The sequence below is a fragment of the Lycium barbarum genome, chromosome 5 (genome assembly GCF_019175385.1).
Source record: "Lycium barbarum isolate Lr01 chromosome 5, ASM1917538v2, whole genome shotgun sequence".
Taxonomy (NCBI): domain Eukaryota; kingdom Viridiplantae; phylum Streptophyta; class Magnoliopsida; order Solanales; family Solanaceae; genus Lycium; species Lycium barbarum.
Genome location: NC_083341.1, coordinates 35,380,881 through 35,387,005, shown reverse-complemented (window position 1 = coordinate 35,387,005; position 6,125 = coordinate 35,380,881). Strand labels below are relative to the sequence as shown.

Here is a 6,125-nt window from a genome sequence, read left to right as displayed (position 1 = left end):
ATGCATCATAATTCTTCCAGTGTTCTGCCGCTTCTTGTTCTTATCATGAAATCCTTACAAAGTACACCCTTTTCTTTCTTCTTTCGTCGAGTCTTCATCTTCCTTTCTAACACTACAGTTGGTTCATAGTTATGCATATCCCCCGTGTATCGTTCTATTCCTTTATAATTGAATCTTTGTATTACTTATCAAGGTTCTTATCCCATGTTACTGATGTTTTTCCTCTTGGCCAGACTTGTTACTTATTATCCTTTCTCTTGTCCTTGGTGTTTGTTCCATTTTCTTTAATCAATCCATTAGTGTACTTTTCTTACTTTCGTCCTCAGGACCTTCCTTGAGTCCATTTCCTTCCAAGCACTCTTCTTAACTTACTATTTTTATGGTATTGTCCCTGAAATTCATACAATATCCTTTCTGAAATGCAAATCCGTTATATTGCTAAATCATCTTTTAGGAAGGCTTTCCCATTTCCGAGGTAATCGTGTCAGTATGATTGCACATTTATCTCTTTGACTGCCCCCCAAGAACCGAAAAGCACTTGCCATTTTTTTTTGTTTGCAAAACATGCTTATTTTCTCCCAGTTCACATCCTTATTCGTTGTTACTGCCCTTCAATCCCACTTATCAGAATCTGATTTCAAACCCTTTACATTCGTCTTCTGTTCCATACTACATACTTCATTCTTTCCGTATACTTACTTTCGAGATTCATCCGAATGGTTCTTTGCCACTGTACTTACCTTCAAGATTCCCATCTTGAGGATTGAGTTAACCCCCCCCCCCCCCCTTTTTTAGCAACATACCTCTGTTGCTTACACCTCTCCTTTTCTCAGGGCATCCTAATCTTCTTACTCTTGTATACTCACTTTCTCTATTTTCCCTGATGTGATTACATCAGGATTATCCAACTTTAATTTTAGAGGGACTAATGTCGCCTCTCCCTGTAACACTTACCATTTGAACTTCAATACCTTGTTCAATTAGCACCTTTAACACATCGCAACGTCGCTTATCGGGGCACACAAACTGATTGACCACACATAGAATATCGTATATACCTCTCCTAACACCTTACTTACAAAATATCCCCCAATACTATTTTAAACTCATCCCAGTTCTGTAGCTGTAATACGTCTTCTCTCTCTTTGCCAAGTCAGTCCGCCTTATCTCTCACAATCATTTGGAGTTTCCAACCGTGAGTTTGATACGCTCTAATTTCCCTCAAGCTATTCTAGTCCCTCATCCTTCTCTTATGTCCAAATTTGTATGACTCTAAGTACACTTCCCAGGGGTCACCCATCCTAGTATTACTCTCACCCCAACACGCTTAACTTTGGAGTCCTGATGGGATCCGGAGCGTTAGTGCTGGTACGATCGCATCCACTCTGCTACGTGACCTTCATTTCATGACCTAGAACAAGTTGAAGTTCTAACGGATCCCAATAAAATTGCTATAACGCATCTCCCTCCGGATTTGAAAGATCCTTTACTTTCCTGACCGAGCAAATGCTGTCTTAGCCTTTGGAACTCTCAATAATAACCATCGATCAACACACGACTGTCTTCCATTCCTAAATATAAGATTCCTAGTAGTGGCCAAAACATCTTAGTCGCAGTTATCCATAAGTACTTTGGTTATCGGTTCCTCTAAAACTCCCATTCGTCACCTATTAATGATATCCTGCAATAACTGTACACACATAAGAAATTTCAATAAAGAACTCATATACCTGTAGTCGACCTGTCCTGAGCTTGGTCTGGAGGGTTATAAAGTGAAGTGTCCTCTTCATTGTCCTCCCGCCATCTGCTAGTCTGCCTCTTCATCTCTCTCATCTGAGTCCGAGGGATACGGTTATTTGGGTAGCTCCTGGTTTATTGACGACCAAGATAATGAGCTAGAATAATCAGTAACACTCTCAAGCGTAGCTGGCTTAACATAGTGCTCTGCCATAGGAGCAGCTCAGGGATTCAACTCTAGTACAATCTCGGAAATCTCCTCCTCTGCCGTCCCATATGAACCCTCAGATGGGTCTGTGTCATAGCTATCCTCCGATAAATCCTCCTCTCTAGAAGTCAGAAATTCTGGGAGAATCGTCACGGGGACCTCAGAGGGATCAGTCTCGATGGAATACCTAAGGCTCCTCCTGCTCGGTCCCGGAGCCTGTGGTCCTGAATCTATTCTAGATGTCTTCTTAGCACCCCCATTGTCTGAAGCTGATCTCTTCATCTTTATCAATCTGTGCTTACCTTCAGGAAAAGAGGGTCAGAAATAATTTTTCCTAGACTCTGGCTCTATCGCACGATCTAAGATAGAAGGAAAGGTCAACGATTCCTAAATGCCCTGCAGCCTCTTGTTTATAAGTGTGGCCGGCTTCACACCCATAAATAGGACTCTATCGGACACGGTCTGTAGACAATCCCTAGGACGAACTACTCTGATACCACTTTTGTCACGGTCCATGGGTTTGGGTCGTGACAGCAATGAACTCAAAATACTAACTTAAACCACACATAATCTTTATTGACTAAACATGACATAAATCTAAACATAAAACATTAAACTTAAAGGTATTTACCTTTTGTGAGTGCGATTGGGGTCAAGTGATGGATTTGGAGGCCCTTGTGCTCCAATGCCAAACTCAAGCCAACAGAAACACCACACAACAAATAAAATATCAATTTTAGAATTGGAAAAAACTTAAAAAAACCTCAAGTTTAAAACTAAAATTTTGACTTTGGAACTCTTAAGACTTAAAAATAGCAATTTTCAGCCTCTTTATGGTTTCCAACCTCTTTTTCGAACAAATGGGGGTTTCTATATGCCTCCTAGACTTGCAACCAACGATGTGGGACTTGCAAATTTATGCAAGTCTCACTCACAAATTCAATATATGGTCCCGTTCTAGAGTAAAAAATCAAATCAACGGTTCAAATACTTCAATACTAACACTAATGGCGAAAATACATATAAAATGGGAGGGGGTTACCTTTAAGGGCCTGCTTGGCTGTTTTTTTGGTGAGAGAAGGACGAAGCTATTAAATGCTTCGTCCGCTCCTTCATGTTACATGCTCCAACGATGGGATTGAACTAAAAAATGGGGCGAGGTAGGAGGTGGAATAGGAGGCGGCGCTAGGGTTTTACCCCTAGCTGCCTCTCCACTATTTTGCAACATACCCCTAGGGTCTTCTAAAATAAACGGGTGGGAGGCACCAGGCCTGGTCCTTTATTTCTTTTAAAAAAATGTTGGGCCCATTATACACACACACATGTATATTGGCACATACATGTTGTATACATATATAGATGCATAGAGGGTCAGGGAAAATAAACTAATAAATAAATCAGGAAAAACTAATTATTAGTCCATTATGACTTAAATAATTTAAAACATGACTCAAAAATAAAATAGAAATCATTTTGCAGATACTGGTTTTGAATTAATTAATCAAATAAAAGAAAATTAATCAACTACGCAAACGCACACAGAATCAAGATTTAAAGGGTAAAATGGTGAATTCTTTTAATTACTCAGGGTGCCTCGTACAATAAAATGGAATAAAATCACTCATTAATCTAATTTTCCCTGATTTAATTAATTAAACAAATAATTATCCAAAAAGGGTTTTCTTGCCCCTTTGATTAATTTCAATTAAAATATTCTTTTGGGTATCACCAATTTAAAATTACCCTGGAGATTTCCTTATCAATTTAAATGGGTGAAATATTATCCCAAATAATTTCATAAAAATTACCTATACCCTTTAGGGTGCGCAGGTGAGCTTATTTATTGACCAAGGACTCCGAGCTTCTTAAAATAAATTGCGGGAGGTCAAAAATTAGGTGTCAACAGTTAGTATGATGAATTTCATTTCCTACGACTTGGTTCTATCGCACAATCTAAGATATGAAAAGAAGGTAACCATCCTAAATGTTCTGCAGCCTCCCAATACAATGTGACGCGCAAAACATCCATAAGTCGGACTCTATTAGATACGACTTTGCAGACTCCCTAGGATAGACCTGCTCTGATACCCCTTTTGTCACGACCCAAATTGGAGAGCTGCGACTGACACCCGTTGCCCTGCCTGACCGAGCGACACCATACCATACCATTACTTTTTTATTTATTAATCCCATGTGAGCCCTTAAGTCATTTATCCTTCATTTCTCATTATTTCAACATAAAAACTCAATGAAACTCCTCGTGGGGAATATACATGAACATATGGCCTACATGGCCGCTATAAACAACTGAAGGCATCTTGAGACACTGTCTGCAAAGTCTCTAACATAACCAAGATGCCATAACATAAGTCAGGATAGGGCCCCGATCTACCCATAATGCATAAGACATATATATGTACACACGTACTTTGACTCAGCAATACTTCAAACAGAAGTGGAGTTCACCAATCCAACTAATAGCCCGAGAACAATTTATAACAAGTGTCCTCTACTCATCTCTCTACAGCTGCGTGACATGAAACACCGCGTCCCCAGGAAAAGGGATGTCAGTAAGAATAACATACTGAGTATTCAAGCCAAAATAAAATAATATACTAAGACCCTTGTGATAAGAAGGGCATCGGAATCAACCAGTACATGTAGAACCTCTCGTTCTCGTTCATAGTAGAACCTATGGTTTCATAGTCGGTGTGCCCTTGAAATTAAGACTCGTGTCCGAATTTTGGAGATAGAAAGTGTCTTACCCCGTGTGCAAGGTACCAGCAGGTATTCCTGGCAATTCACAGAGTTAGAAGTTGAACGAATCGAATCACCGCGATCTGAGCTGAACAGGAGAAAATCTGCAGACACCAGTCATCGTCGACGGGTCATCGACATAGATGACAGACCGTCGTTATGCGACAACGACAAGGTTCCGCAGCCTGAAAATCTGTAGGCGCAGATCGACGGGCAAGTCAATGGACCGTCGACACGTCGACGGGTCATCGACCTGTCCGTCGAACCGCACCGCTAGGGCTTTTTAATTCTAAGAATAAATATGTAGTTGACGACCTTATTTCTCACTGTCCTCCATTCCAAATCAGAGAAATCCTAATATTTTCCCTCCCAACATTTTCCATCATTATTAGTGGAGATTTGGTAAGATCGGAGCCCCGTGGACCCGTGCTTGTCAAGAAGAAGGTTGTTTCTAGGGTTTATTCAAGTTGTGGAGCTTAGGGAGTTGGAGTTGAAGTTGATCTTTTGGAATCTTAGACCCCTCAAGGTATGTAAATTATTTCTACCCTTATATTTAGGTTGATTTCCGAGAGTTTTAGTGGTTTTAAGCGAAGAGACGGTATTTGTGGAAGTGGTAAGTTGATGAAGGTTAAGGCAGTGATTTGAGGAATTTTGAGAAATGATTGGGGATAAATTAGAGTTTATATTTATATATAAGTGTTGTTATTGTTGTTATGGTTGATGTTGGATTGAATGGGAAGTTGAAGGGTTGTTAAGCTTATAAGGGAAATATTGCCCATAATCTGTCAAGCTCTATTCGTCTTTAAAATGATTAGTAAGCAAGGTAAATCGCCTGATTAAGGCCTACGTTATCTTGATTGTAGACTTACAAGATCGAGAGGTAGAAGTTGGACGATTGGGTATACTTCAAGGTATGTTAAGGCTATCATTTCCTTCTTTTGGCATGATCTTACGATATGAACAGACAAATGAGTAAGTGAGCTTCCATATTACTTTACTCTTAGAAGCATTAGCAGTACTCCAGTATTTGATGATTCATGTAACCCGTTTATGATTGCTCCTTCTGTTCATGGGTCCAGTTTTATGTATACAGTTAGTTATTCATGCATTACATTTATTCATATATATGTATATATTGACCCGTGACCAGAAGGAATTTTATACGCAAGTATTATAGGTATATGGGGTATGGAAAATGGGTAGGCGTTATATATGCATTACCACCAGATCAGCTGATGCACCTGAATGATGATATATGGATCGGGCCGTACGTTCCTTAGCATTATTATTATTATTATTATTATTATTATTATTATTATTATTATTATTATTATTATTATTATTATTATTATTATTATTATTATTATTATTATTATATGATATATGGATCGGGTCGTACGTTACTCACATTACTAATATATGG

The 6,125-nt window shown here is 39.1% G+C and overlaps 1 pseudogene; it reads right to left on the bottom strand.

Annotated features, from left to right (window-relative positions):
* Positions 1-1,263: 1,263 nt before the first annotated feature.
* LOC132643379 (5S ribosomal RNA) lies at positions 1,264-1,382 on the bottom strand (annotated as a pseudogene).
* Between the last annotated feature and the right edge of the window lie 4,743 nt (positions 1,383-6,125).